This window comes from Anomaloglossus baeobatrachus, chromosome 2, assembly GCF_048569485.1.
Source record: "Anomaloglossus baeobatrachus isolate aAnoBae1 chromosome 2, aAnoBae1.hap1, whole genome shotgun sequence".
NCBI lineage: Eukaryota > Metazoa > Chordata > Amphibia > Anura > Aromobatidae > Anomaloglossus > Anomaloglossus baeobatrachus.
This window is the reverse complement of record NC_134354.1, coordinates 342,024,311-342,045,626: the sequence shown is the minus strand read 5'-3', so window position 1 is coordinate 342,045,626 and position 21,316 is coordinate 342,024,311. Positions and strand designations below refer to the sequence as shown.

Sequence of the window (21,316 nt, the reverse complement as noted above, 5' to 3'; positions counted from 1 at the left end):
TTTCACTGGGTATTGAACCCAGAACGTTCTGCATATGAAGCAGACTTGATGACCACCACACTTTAAAACCTGTGATTCCTGCAGAGTAATGGCAACTAGAGACGAAATTTGACTGCCAGGAAAAAAAAAATCGTAGTTCTGTTGGTTATGGAAGCTAAAACATCCCGTCATTCGGCAACAAAGCCAAGAACTTCATGTATTGCAGTTGGATAGCGTATTATTTTAACACCAAGAACAGACTGGTTTTACTGGGGATTAAACCCCGGACCTTCTGCGTGTTAAGCAGACATGATGACCACTACACTATGAAACCTGTGAAATCCTGCAAAGCAATGGCAATTGGAGACGAGTTTTGACCGCCAGGGAAAAAAAAAAAAAAAATTCTTAGTTCTGTTGGTGATGGAAGCCAAAACATCCCATCATTCTGCAACAAAGGGAAGAACTTCATATATTGTAGTTTGATAGGGTATTATTTCAACACCAAGGACAGATGGGTTTCACTGGGGTTTGAACCCAGGATCTTCTGCGAGTAAAGCAGACGTGATGACCACTACACTATGAATCCTAATGAAAAGTTACTGTGTATTGGCTAGCAGAGCAGAATTGTAACTGACGGGGCCTTTTTATTGCTGAAGGAAAGTATTTTTGGTAATGAAACATTTACAATTTTTATTACATATTTTACCAGTTTTATTCCTACAAAGGGATATTGCTTAAATTGAAGTTTACATTGAATGTGTTACTTTTTTCTACACAGTTTAGTCGTTTGCTTTTGTATTTATGGGAACTATATATTTTAAAACAAACAGGATTTTTATAATATGGGATTACGTTTTCTGCTAAAATGGTCAATAAAAAAGAAAGCCAAAATCGTAGTCCTTTGTGATGGAAGCCAAAATGTATTGTCATTTTGGCAACGAAACCAAGAATTTTTCATATTACAGGTTGATAGCAAATTACTTCAACAGCGAAAACGGCTTGTTTTTACTAGGGATTGAACCCAGGACCTCCTGCGTGAGAAGCAGATGTGATGACTACTACACTTTGAAACCTGTGAAATCCTGCAAAGTAATGGCAAATAGAGACGAGTTTTGACCACTAGGGGAAAAAAAAAATAAGTCGTAGTTCTGTTGGTGATGGAAGCCAAAACATCCTGTTATTCGGCAACAAAGCCAAGTACTTAATATATTGCAGGTTGATAGGGTATTATTTCAACACCAAGGACAGATGGGTTTCACTGGGGTTTGAACCCAGGATCTTCTGCGAGTAAAGCAGACGTGATGACAACTACACTATTAAACCTGTGAAATCCTGCAAAGCAATGGCAATTGGAGACGAGTCTTGACCGCCAGAGGAAAAAAAAAAAAATTCGTAGGTCTGTTGGTGATGGAAGCCAAAACATCCCGTCATTCAGCAACAGAGCCAAGCACTTCATGTATTGTAGTTAGATAGGGTATTATTTCAACATTAAGAACAGATTGGTTTTACTGGGGATTAAACCCAGGACCTTCTGTGTGTTAAGCAGACGTGATGACCACTACACTATGAAACCTGATGAAAAGTTACTGTGTATTGGCTAGCAGAGCAGAATTGTGACTGACGGGGCCTTTTTATTGCTGAAGGAAACTATTTTTGGTAATGAAACATTTACAATTATTATTACATATTTTACCAGTTTTATTCCTACAAAGGGATATTGCTTAAATTGAAGATTACATTGAATGTGTTACTTTTTTCTACACAGTTTAATCGTTTGCTTTTGTATTTATGGGAACTATAAATTTTGAAACAAACAGGATTGTTATAATATGGGATTATGTTTTCTGCTAAAATGTTATATAAAAAAGAAACCCAAAATCGTAGTTCTCCTTGTGATAGAAGCCAAAATGTATTGTCATTTGGCACCGAAACCAAGAATTTCATACTTTACAGGTTAATAGGAAATCACTATAACACCGAAAAACAGATTGGTTTCACTGGGTATTGAACCCAGAACGTTCTGCATATGAAGCAGACTTGATGACCACCACACTTTAAAACCTGTGATTCCTGCAAAGTAATGGCAATTAGAGACGAAATTTGACTGCCAGGAAAAAAAAAAATTCGTAGTTCTGTTGGTTATGGAAGCTAAAACATCCCGTCATTCGGCAACAAAGCCAAGAACTTCATGTATTGCAGTTGGATAGGGTATTATTTCAACACCAAGAACAGACTGGTTTTACTGGGGATTAAACCCAGGACCTTCTGCGTGTTAAGCAGACGTGATGACCACTACACTATGAAACCTGTGAAATCCTGTTGATAGCAAATTACTTCAACAGCGAAAACGGATTGGTTTCACTGGGGATTGAACCCAGGACCTTCTGCGTGTGAAGCAGACGTGATGACCACTACACTATGAAACCTGTGAAATCCTGCAAAGCAATGGCAGTTGAAATCGAGTTTTGACCGCCAGGGGAAAAAAATTATTAGTTCTGTTGGTGATGGAAGCCAAAACATCCCATCATTCGGCAACAAAGCCAAGAACTTCATATATTGTAGTTTGATAGGGTATTATTTCAACACCAAGAACAGATTGCTTTTACTGGGGATTGAACCAGTGTTAAGCAGTCGTGATGACTACTAAACTATGAAACCTTCTGGAAAGTTACTGTGTATTGGCAAGCAGAGCAGAATTGTAACTGATGGGGCCTTTTTATTGCTGAAGAAAAGTGTTTTTGGTAATGAAACATTTACAATTTTTATTACATATTTTACCAGTTTTATTCCTACAAAGGGATATTGCTTAAATTGAAGATTACATTGAATGTGTTACTTTTTTCTACACAGTTTAATCGTTTGCTTTTGTATTTATGGGAACTATAAATTTTGAAACAAACAGGATTGTTATAATATGGGATTATGTTTTCTGCTAAAATGTTCAATAAAAAAGATTGAACCCAGGACCTTCTGCGTGTGAAGCAGACGTGATGACCACTACACTATGAAACCTGTGAAATCCTGCAAAGCAATGGCAATTGAAAACGAGTTTTGACAGCCAGGGGAAAAAAATTATTAGTTCTGTTGGTGATGGAAGCCAAAACACCCCATCATTCGGCAACAAAGTCAAGAACTTCATATATTGTAGTTTGATAGGGTATTATTTCAACACCAAAAACAGATTGCTTTTACTGGGGATTGAATCAGTGTTAAGCAGACGTGATGACTACTACACTATGAAATCTTCTGGGAAGTTACTGTGTATTGGCAAGCAGAGCAGAATTGTAACTGATGGGGCCTTTTTATTGCTGAAGAAAAGTGTTTTTGGTAATGAAACATTTACAATTTTTATTACATATTTTACCAGTTTTATTCCTACAAAGGGATATTGCTTAAATTGAAGATTACATTGAATGTGTTACTTTTTTCTACACAGTTTAATCGTTTGCTTTTGTATTTATGGGAACTATAAATTTTGAAACAAACAGGATTGTTATAATATGGGATTATGTTTTCTGCTAAAATGTTCAATAAAAAAGATTGAACCCAGGACCTTCTGCGTGTGAAGCAGACGTGATGACCACTACACTATGAAACCTGTGAAATCCTGCAAAGCAATGGCAATTGAAAACGAGTTTTGACAGCCAGGGGAAAAAATTATTAGTTCTGTTGGTGATGGAAGCCAAAACATCCCATCATTCGGCAACAAAGCCAAGAACTTCATATATTGTAGTTTGATAGGGTATTATTTCAACACCAAGAACAGATTGCTTTTGCTGGGGATTGAACCAGTGTTAAGCAGATGTGATGACTACTACACTATGAAACCTTCTGGAAAGTTACTGTGTATTGGCAAGCAGAGCAGAATTGTAACTGATGGGGCCTTTTTATTGCTGAAGAAAAGTGTTTTTGGTAATGAAACATTTACAATTTTTATTACATATTTTACCAGTTTTATTCCTACAAAGGGATATTGCTTAAATTGAAGATTACATTGAATGTGTTACTTTTTTCTACACAGTTTAATCGTTTGCTTTTGTATTTATGGGAACTATAAATTTTGAAACAAACAGGATTGTTATAATATGGGATTATGTTTTCTGCTAAAATGTTCAATAAAAGAGAAACCCAAAATCGTAGTTCTCCTTGTGATAGAAGCCAAAATGTATTGTCATTTGGCAACGAAACCAAGAATTTCATACTTTACACTTTAATAGGAAATTACTTTAACACCGAAATCAGATTGGTTTCACTGGGTATTGAACCCAGAACGTTCTGCATATGAAGCAAACTTGATGACCACCACACTTTAAAACCGGTGATTCCTGCAAAGTAATGGCAATTAGAGACGAAATTTGACTGCCAGGAAAAAAAAAAATTCGTAGTTCTGTTGGTTATGGAAGCTAAAACATCCCGTCATTCGGCAACAAAGCCAAGAACTTCATGTATTGCAGTTGGATAGGGTATTATTTCAACACCAAGAACAGACTGGTTTTTACTGGGGATTAAACCCAGGACCTTCTGCGTGTTAAGCAGACGTGATGACCACTACACTATAAAACCTGTGAAATCCTGTTGATAGCAATTTACTTCAACAGCGAAAACAGATTGTTTTCACTGGGGATTGAACCCAGGACCTTCTGCGTGTGAAGCAGACGTGATGACCACTACACTATGAAACCTGTGAAATCCTGCAAAGCAATGGCAATTGAAAACGAGTTTTGACCGCCAGGGGAAAAAAATTATTAGTTCTGTTGGTGATGGAAGCCAAAACATCCCATCATTCGGCAACAAAGCCAAGAACTTCATATATTGTAGTTTGATAGGGTATTATTTCAACACCGAGAACATATTGCTTTTACTGGGGATTGAACCAGAGTTAAGCAGACGTGATGACTACTACACTATGAAACCTTCTGGAAAGTTACTATGTATTGGCAAGCAGAGCAGAATTGTAACGGACGGGGCCTTTTTATTGCTGAAGAAAAGTGTTTTTGGTAATGAAACATTTACAATTTTTATTACATATTTTACCAGTTTTATTCCTACAAGGGGATATTGCTTAAATTGAAGATTACATTGAATGTGTTACTTTTTTCTACACAGTTTAATCGTTTGCTTTTGTATTTATGGGAACTATAAATTTTGAAACAAACAGGATTGTTATAATATGGGATTATGTTTTCTGCTAAAATGTTCAATAAAAAAGATTGAACCCAGGACCTTCTGCGTGTTAAGCAGACGTGATGACCACTACACTATGAAACCTGTGAAATCCTGCAAAGCAATGGCAATTGAAAACGAGTTTTGACAGCCAGGGGAAAAAAATTATTAGTTCTGTTGGTGATGGAAGCCAAAACATCCCATCATTTGGCAACAAAGCCAAGAACTTCATATATTGTAGTTTGATAGGGTATTATTTCAACACCAAGAACAGATTGCTTTTACTGGGGATTGAACCAGTGTTAAGCAGATGTGATGACTACTACACTATGAAACCTTCTGGAAAGTTACTGTGTATTGGCAAGCAGAGCAGAATTGTAACTGATGGGGCCTTTTTATTGCTGAAGAAAAGTGTTTTTGGTAATGAAACATTTACAATTTTTATTACATATTTTACCAGTTTTATTCCTACAAAGGGATATTGCTTAAATTGAAGATTACATTGAATGTGTTACTTTTTTCTACACAGTTTAATCGTTTGCTTTTGTATTTATGGGAACTATAAATTTTGAAACAAACAGGATTGTTATAATCTGGGATTATGTTTTCTGCTAAAATGTTCAATAAAAAAGAAACCCAAAATCGTAGTTCTCCTTGTGATAGAAGCCAAAATGTATTGGCATTTGGCAACGAAACCAAGAATTTCATACTTTACAGGTTAATAGGAAATTACTTCAACAGCGAAAACAGATTGGTTTCACTGGGTATTGAACCCAGAACGTTCTGCATATGAAGCAGACTTGATGACCACCACACTTTAAAAACTGTGATTCCTGCAAAGTAATGGCAATTAGAGACGAAATTTGACTGCCAGGAAAAAAAAAAAATTCGTAGTTCTGTTGGTTATGGAAGCTAAAACATCCCGTCATTCGGCAACAAAGCCAAGAACTTCATGTATTGCAGTTGGATAGGGTATTATTTCAACACCAAGAACAGACTGGTTTTACTGGGGATTAAACCCAGGACCTTCTGCGTGTTAAGCAGACGTGATGACCACTACACTATGAAACCTGTGAAATCCTGTTGATAGCAAATTACTTCAACAGCGAAAATGGATTGGTTTCACTGGGGATTGAACCCAGGACCTTCTGCGTGTGAAGCAGACGTGATGACCACTACACTATGAAACCTGTGAAATCCTGCAAAGCAATGGCAATTGAAAACGAGTTTTGACCGCCAGGGGAAAAAAATTATTAGTTCTGTTGGTGATGGAAGCCAAAACATCCCATCATTCGGCAACAAAGCCAAGAACTTCATATATTGTAGTTTGATAGGGTATTATTTCAACACCAAGAACAGATTGCTTTTACTTGGGATTGAACCAGTGTTAAGCAGACGTGATGACTACTACACTATGAAACCTTCTGGAAAGTTACTGTGTATTGGCAAGCAGAGCAGAATTGTAACTGATGGGGCCTTTTTATTGCTGAAGAAAAGTGTTTTTGGTAATGAAACATTTACAATTTTTATTACATATTTTACCAGTTTTATTCCTACAAAGGGATATTGCTTAAATTGAAGTTTACATTGAAAGTGTTACTTTTTTCTACACAGTTTAATCGTTTGCTTTTGTATTTATGGGAACTATAAATTTTGAAACAAACAGGATTGTTATAATATGGGATTATGTTTTCTGCTAAAATGTTCAATAAAAAAGAAACCCAAAATCGTAGTTCTCCTTGTGATAGAAGCCAAAATGTATTGTCATTTGGCAACGAAACCAAGAATTTCATACTTTACAGGTTAATAGGAAATTACTATAACACCGAAAACAGATTGGTTTCACTGGGTATTGAACCCAGAACGTTCTGCATATGAAGCAAACTTGATGACCACCACACTTTAAAACCGGTGATTCCTGCAAGGTAATGGCAATTAGAGACGAAATTTGACTGCCAGGAAAAAAAAAAATTCGTAGTTCTGTTGGTTATGGAAGTTAAAACGTCCCGTCATTCGGCAACAAAGCCAAGAACTTCATGTATTGCTGTCGGATAGGGTATTATTTTAACACCAAGAAGAGACTGGTTTCATTGGGGATTGAACCCAGGACCTTCTGCGTGTTAAGCAGACGTGATGACCACTACACTATGAAACCTGTGAAATCCTGCAAAGCAATGGCAATTGAAAACGAGTTTTGACAGCCAGGGGAAAAAAATTATTAGTTCTGTTGGTGATGGAAGCCAAAACATCCCATAATTTGGCAACAAAGCAAAGAACTTCATATATTGTAGTTTGATAGAGTATTATTTCAACACCAAGAACAGATTGCTTTTACTGGGGATTGAACCAGTGTTAAGCAGACGTGATGACTACTACACTATGAAACCTTCTGGAAAGTTACTGTGTATTGGCAAGCAGAGCAGAATTGTAACTGACGGGGCCTTTTTATTGCTGAAGAAAATTGTTTTTGGTAATGAAACATTTACAATTTTTATTACATATTTTACCAGTTTTATTCCTACAAAGGGATATTGCTTAAAATGAAGTTTACATTGAATGTGTTACTTTTTTTTACACAGTTTAATCGTTTGCTTTTGTATTTATGGGAACTATAAATTTTGAAACAAACAGGATTGTTATAATATGGGATTATGTTTTCTGCTAAAATGTTCAATAAAAAAGAAACCCAAAATCGTAGTTCTCCTTGTGATAGAAGCCAAAATGTATTGTCATTTGGCAACGAAACCAAAAATTTCATACTTTACAGGATGATAGGAAATTACTTCAACACCGAAAACAGATTGGTTTCACTGGGTATTGAACCCAGAACATTCTGCATATGAAGCAGACTTGATGACAACCACACTTTAAAACCTGTGATTCCTGCAAAGTAATGGCAATTAGACACGAAATTTGACTGCCAGGAAAAAAAAATAATTCGTAGTTCTGTTGGTGATGGAAGCCAAAACATCCCATCATTCTGCAACAAAGCCAAGAGCTTCATATATTGTAGTTTGACAGGGTATTATTTCAACACCAAGAACAGACTGGTTTTACTGGGGATTAAACCCAGGACCTTCTACGTGTTAAGCAGACATGATGACCACTACACTATGAATCCTGATGAAAAGTTACTGTGTATTGGCTAGCAGAGCAGAATTGTGACTGACAGGGCCTTTTTATTGCTGAAGGAAAGTATTTTTGGTAATGAAACATTTCCAATTTTTATTACATATTTTACGAGTTGTATTCCTACAAAGGGATATTGCTTAAATTGAAGTTTACATTGAATGTGTTACTTTTTTCTACATTGCTTAGTCGTTTGCTTTTGTATTTATGGGAACTATATATTTTAAAACAAACAGGTTTTTTTATAATATGGGATTATGTTTTCTGCTAAAATGTTCAATAAAAAAGAAACCCAAAATCGTAGTTCTCCTTGTGATAGAAGCCAAAATGTATTGTCATTTGGCAACGAAACCAAGAATTTCATACTTTACAGGTTGATAGCAAATTACTTCAACACCGAAAACAGATTGGTTTAACTGGGTATTGAATCCAGAATGTTCTGCATATGAAGCAGACTTGATGACCACCACACTTTAAAACCTGTGAAATCCTGCAAAGTAATGGCAATTAGAGACGAGTTTTGACTGCCAGGAAAAAAAAAAAATTCGTAGTTCTGTTGGTTATGGAAGCTAAAACATCCTGTCATTCGGCAACAAAGCCAAGAACTTCATGTATTGTAGTTGGATAGGGTATTATTTTAACACCAAGAACAGACTGGTTTTACTGGGGATTAAACCCAAGACTTTCTGCGTGTTAAGCAGACGTGATGACCACTACACTATGAATCCTAATGAAAAGTTACTGTGTATTGGCTAGCAGAGCAGAATTGTGACTGACGGGGCCTTTTTATTGCTGAAGGAAAGTATTTTTGGTAATGAAACATTTACAATTTTTATTACATATTTTACCAGTTTTATTCATACAAAGGGATATTGCTTAAATTGAAGTTTACATTGATTGTGTTACTTTTTTCTACACAGTTTAGTCGTTTGCTTTTGTATTTATGGGAACTATATATTTTAAAACAAACAGGATTTTTATAATATGGGATTATGTTTTCTGCTAAAATGGTCAATAAAAAAGAAAGCCAAAATCGTAGTTCTTTGTGATGGAAGCCAAAATGTATTGTCATTTGGCAATGAAAGCAAGGATTTTAGATATTACAGGTTGATAGCAAATTACTTCAACAGCGAAAACGGCTTGTCTTTACTGGGGATTGAACCCAGGACATTATGCGTGTGAAGCAGACGTGATGACTACTACACTTTGAAACCTGTGAAATCCTGCAAAGTAATGGCAATTAGAGACGAGTTTTGTCCACCAGGGAAAAAAATAATTCGTAGTTCTATTGGTGATGGAAGCCAAAACATCCCGTCATTCGGCAACAATGCCAAGAACTTCATATATTGTAGTTGCATAGGGTATTATTTCAACACCAAGAACAGATTGGTTTCACTGGGGATTGAACCCAGGACCACCTGCATGTTAAGCAGACGTGATGACCACTACACTTTGAAACCTGTGAAATCCTGCAAAGCAATGGCAATTGGAGACGATTTTGACAAAGAGAGAAAAAAAAAAAAATTCAAAGTTCTGTTGGTGATGGAAGACAAAACATCCTGTTATTCGGCAACAAAGCCAAGAAATTCATATATTGTAGTTGGATAGGGTATTATTTCAACACCAAGAAGAGATTGGTTTCACTGGGGATTGAACCCAGGACTAGAGTTGAGCGCGGTTCGTGGTTCGTGGTTCTCCAGTTCTAGGCTCGAGTGATTTTGGGGCATGTTCTAGATCGAACTAGAACTCGAGCTTTTTGCAAAAGCTCGATAGTTCTAGAAACGTTCGAGAACGGTTCTAGCAGCAAAAAACAAGCTAAATCATAGCTTGGTTTCTGCTGTAATAGTGTAAGTCACTCTGTGAATCACACTATTATCACATTTCAGTGTATGTGAACAGCGCCTTCAGATGACTGCTGTTTGTATAATGGCGATCGCCATTTTTTTTTTTTTTTTCTTGTCTTCCTTCCCTAAGCGCGCGCGTCTTGTGGGGCGGGCCAGCATGTCAGCCAATCCCAGACACACACACAGCTAAGTGGACTTTGAGCCAGAGAAGCAACGGCATGTGTGATAGGATGTCCATGTCACATGTCCCTGCATTATAAAACCGGACATTTTCTTCAAGGACGTCATTATCTGCCTTCTGCCTCTTTGGTGTCAGACATCACTGTCGCAGCTCCGTCCTCCTGAGTCCTATAGCCGATACAGCTGTATGCGCTGCATACACAGCGTTAGACAGCTTAGGGAGTGCACTTTCTAGCAGTCCTTTTAAGGGCTCAAACCGGCAGGGTCAGAGAGCCATAGGTGACAGGTCCTGCAAACAGCAACAGCGTCTGTGTAGCCAAGGTCAGGGATTTCCTCCCTGCATTTCACCATTAGGAGGGAATAGAAAGGCAGGCTTCCATTCCTCTACCCAGAGCACCACAATCCTGCCACTGTACCCTCTTGTCCTCTGCACACTCCAACTCATTATAACTAAGCCATTATACTAGCAAACACTCAGTGTACCTAGTGGCATCCTATCTGTGGCTATTGGACTTTGCTATAGTCCCACTAGTGCAAAGACATTTGCAGAGCACGTCTGCCTGCATTGCACACTCCAACTATTTTAAACTAAGCCATTTTACTAGCAAACACTCAGCGTACCTAGTGGCATCCTAAACGTGGCTATTGGACTTTGCTATAGTCCCACTAGTGCAAAGACATTTGCAGAGCACGTCTGCCTGCATTGCACACTACAACTTTTTTAAACTAAGCCATTTTACTAGCAAACACTCAGTGTACCTAGTGGCATCCTAAACGTGGCTATTGGACTTTGCTATAGTCCCACTAGTGCAAAGACATTTGCAGAGCACGTCTGCCTGCATTGCACACTCCAACTTTTTTAAACTAAGCCATTTTACTAGCAAACACTCAGTGTACCTAGTGGCATCCTAAACGTGGCTATTGGACTTTGCTATAGTCCCACTAGTGCAAAGACATTTGCAGAGCACGTCTGCCTGCATTGCACACTCCAACTATTTTAAACTAAGCCATTTTACTAGCAAACACTCAGTGTACCTAGTGGCATCCTAAACGTGGCTATTGGACTTTGCTATAGTCCCACTAGTGCAAAGACATTTGCAGAGCACGTCTGCCTGCATTGCACACTCCAACTTTTTTAAACTAAGCCATTTGACTAGCAAACACTCAGTGTACCTAGTGGCATCCTAAACGTGGCTATTGGACTTTGCTATAGTCCCACTAGTGCAAAGACATTTGCAGAGCACGTCTGCCTGCATTGCACACTCAAACTTTTTTAAACTCAGCCTTTATACTAGCAAACACTCAGTGTACCTAGTGGCATCCTAAACGTGGCTATTGTACTTTTGTCTATTCACACTATTGTAAACATATTTGCAGCATGTCTGCCTGCATTGCACACTCAAACTTTTTTAAACTCGGCCATTATACTAGCAAACACTCAGTGTACCTAGTTGTATCCTAAACGTGGCTATTGTACTTTTGTCTATTCACAACATTGGAACGTTATTTGCAGCACGTCTGCCTGCATTGCACACTCAAACTTTTTTAAACTCAGCCATTATACTAGCAAACACTCAGTGTACCTAGTGGCATCCTAAACGTGGCTATTGTACTTTTGTCTATTCACACTATTGTAAACATATTTGCAGCATGTCTGCCTGCATTGCACACTCAAACTTTTTTAAACTCAGCCATTATACTAGCAAACACTCAGTGTACCTAGTTGTATCCTAAACGTGGCTATTGTACTTTTTTCTATTCACAGTATTGGAACGTTATTTGCAGCACGTCTGCCTGCATTGCACACTCAAACTTTTTTAAACTCAGCCATTATACTAGCAAACACTCAGTGTACCTAGTGGCATCCTAAACGTGGCTATTGTACTTTTGTCTATTCACACTATTGTAAACATATTTGCAGCATGTCTGCCTGCATTGCACACTCAAACTTTTTTAAACTCAGCCATTATACTAGCAAACACTCAGTGTACCTAGTTGTATCCTAAACGTGGCTATTGTACTTTTGTCTATTCACAGTATTGGAACGTTATTTGCAGCACGTCTGCCTGCATTGCACACTCAAACTTTTTTAAACTCAGCCATTATACTAGCAAACACTCAGTGTACCTAGTGGCATCCTAAACGTGGCTATTGTACTTTTGTCTATTCACACTATTGTAAACATATTTGCAGCATGTCTGCCTGCATTGCACACTCAAACTTTTTTAAACTCAGCCATTATACTAGCAAACACTCAGTGTACCTAGTTGTATCCTAAACGTGGCTATTGTACTTTTGTCTATTCACAGTATTGGAACGTTATTTGCAGCACGTCTGCCTGCATTGCACACTCAAACTTTTTTAAACTCAGCCATTATACTAGCAAACACTCAGTGTACCTAGTGGCATCCTAAACGTGGCTATTGTACTTTTGTCTATTCACACTATTGTAAACATATTTGCAGCATGTCTGCCTGCATTGCACACTCAAACTTTTTTAAACTCAGCCATTATACTAGCAAACACTCAGTGTACCTAGTTGTATCCTAAACGTGGCTATTGTACTTTTGTCTATTCACAGTATTGGAACGATATTTGCAGCATGTCTGCCTGCATTGCACACTCTAACTTTTTTAAACTCAGCCATTATACTAGCAAACACTCACTGTACCTAGTTGTATCCTAAACGTGGCTATTGTACTTTTGTCAATTCACAGTATTGGAACGATATTTGCAGCACGTCTGCCTGCATTGCACACTCTAACTTTTTTAAACTCAGCCATTATACTAGCAAACACTCACTGTACCTAGTTGTATCTTAAACGTGGCTATTGTACTTTTGTCAATTCACAGTATTGGAACGTTATTTGCAGCACGTCTGCCTGCATTGCACACTCAAACTTTTTTAAACTCAGCCATTATACTAGCAAACACTCACTGTACCTAGTTGTATCCTAAACGTGGCTATTGTACTTTTGTCTATTCACACTACTGCAAATCTATGTGCAGCACCTCTGCATGACAACCTCCTGCTCTGTTTTTAATAAGCTATAATGATAGCACAAAATACTGCCATTTAGTGGCATCATAGAACTGGCTGTTGTATTCCATTAGTGCCCCACTGGTGACAAGCTATTTCTAGCACCTCTACATCACACCCTCATGCACATTTTGATACGCTAATGTTATAGCAAACTCATGGAATTCATTGCTGCATTTCATAATTCGGAGGGATAGAAAGTCAGGCTTCCTTTAGCTTTTCCTTCTGTTCATAGACAGCATCTCCAAGACAAATTTCCCCTCCACGTCTAAGTGTGGAGAGTCAGCTAGTGCGCATGCGTGTGCCGATGTACCCCAGCTGCAGCATAATTACAGTGTTTCGCGTAGTGAGTATGCTCAGCCTGACTGTGTTATTCCTGACGCTAAGTCTTCTTTTCGGGATACAGCGCATGCTCCCACACTAAGTGTGAAAAGCCTCTTTGCACAGGTGCTTGCATTCCGTGCCGGGTCTAAGTCCTGTTTTGTGCCTAGACACCATGCTAAAGCTGATAGTCTTTTTTCAGAGACTGTATTTCGTGCTACTGAGCATGCTCAGGCACTTCCTGCATCAGAGACTAGGTCCGGTAATGAACTCTTTGGCCCTGGCCCTGATGTGGGGGTCCCATATAGACCACAGGGCATCAGGTGTCCTCCCAAATGGCTTGCAGAGGCCCACACCTATGACTTGTCACCGCATTATTGATGGTCAGACGATGACTGGTGAGGTGTTTGGGTCATGGCAGCCATGAGGTCATAATTGAAGTTGCGTTTCCAAATAGGACGCTAGTTATGCCACTGATGACGTGTCACTCTACTTTTGTCTCCAGGAGGTGCATTGTGGTTCACCCTGGTTTGGGGCGGACCCAGGTTATAAAAGGGGCTGGAGCCAACAAGGAGGTGCGCAGTCTTCTATTATGCTCCGAAAGAGCACACCTCCATGTGTTGAACCCATTGCGGCTTTAGGCCAGAGGTAGGCAGGGATAGGGTGGTGGATGCAGGCCACCACCACAGTTGGTAACGCAGAACGGTTAAGACCAGCTCCTGTCCTAACAGTCCTGCTTGTGCAGCCCAGTGGCATTAACAGTCCTGCTGCTGCTGATGCGCCTGCTGTCCACAGGTGTGGCCCCTACGCACACGGTCAGCGTACTCAATGGCCCCTGTGTTGTTAACAGGGAGTTCCTGGGCTGGGTGGGCATGTGGACCCTGTGACGCTAACAGGGCTCACAGTCTCCAGATCCGAATGGCGTCTAACTCGGTTCAGGCTACTATTAGTTTCATAGCCACACAGCTCTGTATCCTCCACCAAACCTTCAAGTTACCAACCTCTCCTTTTCCAACTGGGAGCACGGTGGACACTGACTGCTGATGGGGATATATACCTTTCTCTTTCTTTTCTTATTAATTTTCGTTATATAGCGGTCACAGATTATATACCACTTTATCCAAATCTGCCAGTCCCACTGTAACAGATGTTGTTTCTTCAGCAAATGTTACAGTTGCTTAACCACCAAATCCACGGACCAAAACTTTTTTCCCCTTTCCAACACACCTGTTCCCCTTTCCAACAGCATCTGTCCTTTTTCAACTCATTTTGGGATATGACCAAAAGTGCAACTGTGCAGGGACACCGTACTCAACGCCATCTCAGCACAGCAGCCATCCCTCGGTCCCTCCCATGTGGACAAGTAAAAGACCATTTCCTCCTATCCATGACAAAGCGTTGAGATTCACTCTGTGCAGCACTGGTGTTTAGTGGAAAAGTAGATCTAAGATTGCGTACCACATTCTGCAGATACTCCTGTATACGTGCGTCTATTTCTATGGCAGGAATTAGTTCACCAAATTTTGTCTTGTACCGGGGATCTAACAGTGTGGCAACCCAGTATTCAGGATTACTTCAAATTCATACAATCCGAGGGTTATGTAGGTAGTGCAGCAAGAAGGCGCTCATGTGTCTTGTGCATCCAGGAGGACCAAGTCCTTGGTGTGTTGGTGGCAGAGAGGTGAGAATCGTGCCTCCTTCCTCTGCCCTCTCCCCACAACCTCGCACAACCGAAATGTGAGCAAGCTCTCACTCATCTGCTGAGTCTTCCATGCCCATCGCCAGTTCGTCCTCCATTTCTTCATGGGCTCCTGCACTTTCATCAACACTTTTTGCTGATACTATGCGCCCTTGTTAATCCCTCTCCCTCACCATGACTGCCGCATAGGTGCCACTGACCATCTGGACCTCGTAGATCTTGTTATCCCTTCCGCATATGACTCCTCCTGTACTTCCTCCCCTTCCTCTTGTCCCAACACCTGACTCCGAATAATAATTACAGTGTGCTCCATCATGTAGATGACCAGAATTGTCACGCTGAGAATGACATTGCCAGTGCTAAACATCTTCGTCGACATTTGTGAACTGTGTAGCAGGGTGCATAGGTCCTTGATCTGACACCACTCCAGCAGCGTGATCTGCACCACCTCTTGATCAAGTTATCCCAGGCTATATGTCATACCATATTTCAGCAGGGCTCTGCGGTGCTGCCACACACGCTGCAACATGTGCAGATTCCAATTCCTGCGTGTCGGAACATCGCATTTCCGGCGTTTAACTGCCAGACCCTAAGATTTCCGGAGTGATGAAAGTTGTGGAGCTGCTGTGTGCGCACGATGGAAGTGAGCACATAGCGAGCGTGCACGCTGCACAAGGCCATGTAGGCCGTGATGGTGTTTTAAAAATTGCTGGAGAATCAGATTCAACACGTGAGCCATACAAGGCACGTGTGTCACATTGCCCTGACGATGGCCCGCAGCCAGGTTTGCATCATTGCCGCACACGGCTGTTAAGTCACCAACGGAGTCCGCTCCGGCAATTTGTACTCCAGTCGCCAGGTGACAACGTGTTCCTTTCATGCATAGTGCTGATGATGGGAGAGGAGTCGATGCCAGCGGCGCAGGTGGACGCAGGTTATGCTCACCCACTGGGCTGCATTACCTTGACAGATGCAGAATCTCTGGCTGAATGTAGCTGGTGGGTATCTCACAGATGAAATACCATCATTCAGCTACAACCAATGTGAAGACACCACACCCTTTTTTATGCCCATCCTGTCTGCAGACCACTGCCAGACATAGCTATGAACCTCTGGTTAATTTTACCCCCAGTTCAGTTTTATGATTTTGTGTGCTTGTTACCTGACTACTTTTCCTGCTTGCTGTTTATGTACCTTGTTGGCCGATCCGCATTTCACCTCTGCTTGTTTTCTGATTAAGTCATGGCCGTCCCATTCTGTTCCTGTTCCTCAATTAATGTTTTGACCCTGCCTGACTACTATTCTCTGGAATAGCGGTGTGACTCACATTTCCCATACATTTCAAAGTAAAACTTTGACCGCCTGATGGCATTGAGCTCTGCTGCCAGCATAGTAAGGAGGTGTGTGGTAGTCCTTGTGCGCAGTTGCAAGGAAGGGTGGCCTGACCACACAGGGTTTGCGCCAAGGTGGAGGACCCACACGAGGTTGAAGAGGCAGAAGCAGTGTATTAACTTCTACATACAGAACAAGGATTGAAACAACTCGTGGGGACGGCAAGACTTGTACAGCAGACCCTTCTCCATCTCTCACCATAGTTTGCCAGTGCCCAGTCAGCGACATGTAACGTCCCTATCCATGCTTACTGGTCCAAGTATCAGTGGTGAAATGCACCCGTTCACACACAGAGTTTCTCAAGGAAGCGGTGATGTTGTGTGCGACATGCTGGTGTAGCGCAGGCACACCTTTCTTAGAGAAGTAGTGGCGACTGGGCATCTGGTACTGGGGCACAGTGACAGACATAAGGTCTCTAAAATCCTGTGTGTCCACCATGCGGAAAGGCAGCATTTCGGTAGCCAACAGCTTACAGAGGGATAGAGTCAACCTCTTAGCTTTGTCATGGGTCGCAGGAAGTGGCCTTTTATTTGACCACATCTGAGGGACAGAGATCTGGCTGCTGTGTGTAGACGGTGTTGAGTAGGGTGTCCCAGGAAAAATGCAGGTTTGTGAGGAAAGTGCAGGCGGAGACATGATGTTGCCTTCATCTTGCCTTCAGATCTGTTCATCTTGTATCATTTTTAAAAAACACAGCAAGCAAGGGTTACTCCAAGCGGAGTCTACCTTTTTTCCAAAACTTGGGCACACAGACACCCCATCAGTGGCAGCACTTGTGCCATAGCTGCAAACAGGATGTTTTGATTTGCATCAAGCACATTAAAAAATACGCCATAATTAACCGTCCCCAGCATGACACCGGGGTAGGTAGATAAAGTCTTTGCTGAACCATGACTTGGTCATCTTGTCTCCTTTTAAAAACAATGTAAGCAAGGGTTACTCCAAGCGGAGCCTCCCTTTTTTCCAAAAATTGTGCCCCACACACACCCACCCATTCAGTGGCAGCACTTGTGCCCTAGTTGCAAACAGGATGTTTTGATTTGCATCAAGCACATTCCAAATCCACAAGCATTTACTCTCCCCAGGATGACACAGGGGTAGTAAATTCATTTTGGATCCATGACTTGTTCATTTTGATGATTGTCAGTCTGTCCACATTGTCACTGGACAGACGCGTGCGCTTATCTGTCAGCACACACCCAGCAGCACTGAAGACACGTTCAGAGACAACGCTGGCAGCTGGACACGACAAAATCTTCAAGGCGTAACTGGAGAGCTCTGGACATTTTTCTAGATTTGAAGCCCAAAAGGAGCAAGGCTCCATTTGAAAAGTCATTGCATCGATGTTCATTTGGAGATACTCCTGTATCATCCTCTCCATCCGTTGACTATGTGTCAGACTTGTTGTCTCTGGTGGCCTTGCAAAGGAGGGTCTAAAAAAATTATTAAAAGATTCCATAAAATTGCTGTTACCAGCACCAGATCCGGTCCTACTGGTACGGGTAGACTGTTGAAGATGACGAGGCCGTCCCATGTTTGTCAAGTTCCAACTGGAAGAATCACTCCCTTCACCTGCACGGTTGTTTGGTGGAAAAGCCGAGCTAAGATCGAGTAACAGCTTCTGCTGATACTCCTGCATACGTGCGTCCCTTTCTATGGGTGGAATTATGTCACAAAATTTGGACTTGTACCGGGGATCTAATAGTGTGGCAAGCTAGTAGTCATCATCACTTCTAATTTTGACAATACGAGGGTCATGTTGGAGGTAGTGCAACAAGAAGGCACTCATGTGTCTTGCGCAGCCATGCGGACCAAGTCCACGCTGTGTTTGTGGCATAGAGGTGCTAACCGTTCTTTCTTCCTCTGACATCTCCCCCCAACCTCTTTCAACTGAAATTTGACCAATTCCCCCCTCATCTGCTGAGTCTTCCATGTCCATGGACAGTTCGTCCTCCATATCTTCATGTCCTCCTAAACCTTCCTCAACATCTCTCCTGCTACCATGCGCCCTTGTTGATCCCTGTCCCCCATGGTCCCATGCCTGCCGCGTTGGTGATGATGAACATCTGGACCTTGGTGATGTTGTTGTGTCTTGCGCATATGAATCCTCCTGTAGTTCCTCCCCTTCCTGTTGTCCCACCCCCTGACTCCGAATAGTGTTTAGCGTGTGCTCCAGCATGTAAATGACTGGAATCGTCATGATGATAATGGCATTGTCAGCGCTAAACATGTTCGTCGCCATGTCGAAACTGTGCAGAAGGGTGCATAGGTCCTTGATCTGAGATCACTCCATCAGGGTGATCTGCCCCACCTCTGCATCTCGTTGGCCAAGGCTATACGTCATGACGTATTGCACCATGGCTCTGCGGTGCTGCCACAGTCGCTGTAACATGTGGAGAGTTGAATTCCAGCCTGTCGCCACATCGCATTTCAGGCGATGAACCGGCAGGCCGAAAGACTTCTGGAGCGATGCAAGTCGCTCAGCTGCGGCGCTTGAACGGCGGAAGTGAGCAGACAGTTTTTGTGCCCTGTTCAAAGGCCATCTAGGCCGGGATAGTGTGTTAAAAATTGCTGGACGACAAGGTTCAACACGTGAGCCATACAAGGTACGTGTGTCACCTTGCCCAGGCGAAGTGCCGCACCCAGGTTTGCAGCATTGTCGCACACGGCCTTACCAGGCTGCAGGTTGAGTGGAGACAACCATTTATGAAACTCGGACCGCAGAGCTGACCACAACTCCTCAGCTGTGTGACTCTTATTCCCAAGACATGTCAAGCTAAAGACCGCCTGATGCCGTTGCGCTCTGCTGCCAGCATAGTAATGAGGGTTGCGTGATTCCTTCTGCACAGTGAGAACGCTGGTGGCCTGACCAGGCAGGCTTGGGGCGGAGGTGGAGGACCCAGATGAGGTGGAGGATGCAGAAGCAGTGGCGGAACTTGGACAGACAGAGGATTGACACACAAGTCGTGTGGACGGCAAGACTTGTGCAGCAGACCCTTCACCATCTATCACCATAGTTACCCAGTGGCCAGTCAGCGACATGTAACGTCCCTGTCCATGCTTACTGGTCCAAGTATCGGTGGTGAAATGCACCCGTTCACACACAGAGTTTCTCAAGGAAGCGGTGATGTTGTGTGTGACATGCTGGTGTAGCGCGGGCACACCTTTCTTAGAGAAGTAGTGGCGACTAGGCATCTGGTACTGGGGCACAGCGACAGACATAAGGTCTCTAAAATCCTGTGTGTCCACTAGGCGGAAAGGCAGCATTTCGGTAGCCAACAGCTTACAGAGGGATAGAGTCAACCTCTTAGCTTTGTCATGGGTCGCAGTAAGTGGCCTTTTATTTGACCACATCTGAGGGACAGAGATCTGGCTGCTGTGTGTAGACGGTGTTGAGTGTCCCTGGAAAAATGCAGGTTTGTGAGGAAAGTGCAGGCGGAGACATGATGTTGCCTTCATCCAACGTTGGTGCTATCGATGTTTGAGAGAGCTGTACACAATCACTTGTTTCCCCTTCCAAACCAACTGACGACCTACCAAGAAAACTGCCTGTTGCGGTTACAGTGGTGGAAGTTGTGGGTGGAAAAACAGGTGTGACAGCTGTCCCCACAGTCCTAGAAGATGACGAGCGCGCGGATGCACTGGAAGGGGCAGGCGGTGGATGGTTGGCTCCGCTAGGCCGCATTGCAGCACGGTGAGCTTCCCACCAGGCCATATGATATTTATTCACGTGACGATTCATGGAAGAAGTTGTCAAACTGCTGAGGTTTTGACCTCTACTAAGATAACCATGCCAAATGTTACAGATCACATAATTAGGGCGATCTTTTTTTATGTCAAAAAAGGACCAGGCTAGGCAAGGCTTAGAGGCCATGCGACCTGTTGATCCACCCCGAATAATGCTCAGAGGCAGAGTGTTGGCTGAGGATGCAGTTGTAGACGTGCTACCAGTGCTCCGACTGTGTCCAGGAAGGCGCAAGGTTACTTCGACGTCGGTTGCATCCTCCTCCACCGCCTCTGTTGACCTCCTCGAGTGTCTGACTGTGGGTTGACAGTAGGTGGGATCTAGGACTTCATCATCAATTGTTGTGTTTGCACTCCCCTCCCCCTCAGACAGAGCCTCTTCTTGCCCTGACCGAATATTTAAGTTGTCATCCCAATCGGGTATCTGCGTCTCATCTTCATCAGTATGTTCCTCATTGTCTATAACCACATTTGTTGGAAAGGCAGCATTTTGGTAGCCAACAGTTTGCAGATGATGAAAGTCAACCTCCAAGCCATGTCATGCCCTTCTAAAAGCATGTAAAACACAGCGAGGGGACTCCAACCACAGTCTCCCTCGTTTCCACTAACTGGGCCACACACACCCCACTTGACTGGCATCGGTTGAGCCCCCTTTTGAAAAAGAAAAAGATGCTTTGCATGAAGCACTCTCAAAAATACGCGTGCCTTTCCCGTCCCCTGGCTGACCCAGGGGAAGAAAAGTCCTCTGAGAGCCATGACTTGTTCATCTTGGTTCTTTTAGAGACACAGCGAGGGGACTCCAACCACAGTCTCCCTCGTTTCCAC

General features: G+C 42.1%; 2 non-coding genes across 2 annotated transcripts; both read right to left on the bottom strand.

Moving 5' to 3' along the window:
• Positions 1-2,332: 2,332 nt before the first annotated feature.
• Positions 2,333-2,405, bottom strand: TRNAV-CAC (transfer RNA valine (anticodon CAC)). Its single transcript has one exon. It is a non-coding gene; the product is annotated as a tRNA-Val (tRNA).
• Positions 2,406-6,259: 3,854 nt separating this feature from the next.
• On the bottom strand, positions 6,260-6,332 carry TRNAV-CAC (transfer RNA valine (anticodon CAC)). Its single transcript has one exon. It is a non-coding gene; the product is annotated as a tRNA-Val (tRNA).
• Positions 6,333-21,316: the final 14,984 nt, after the last annotated feature.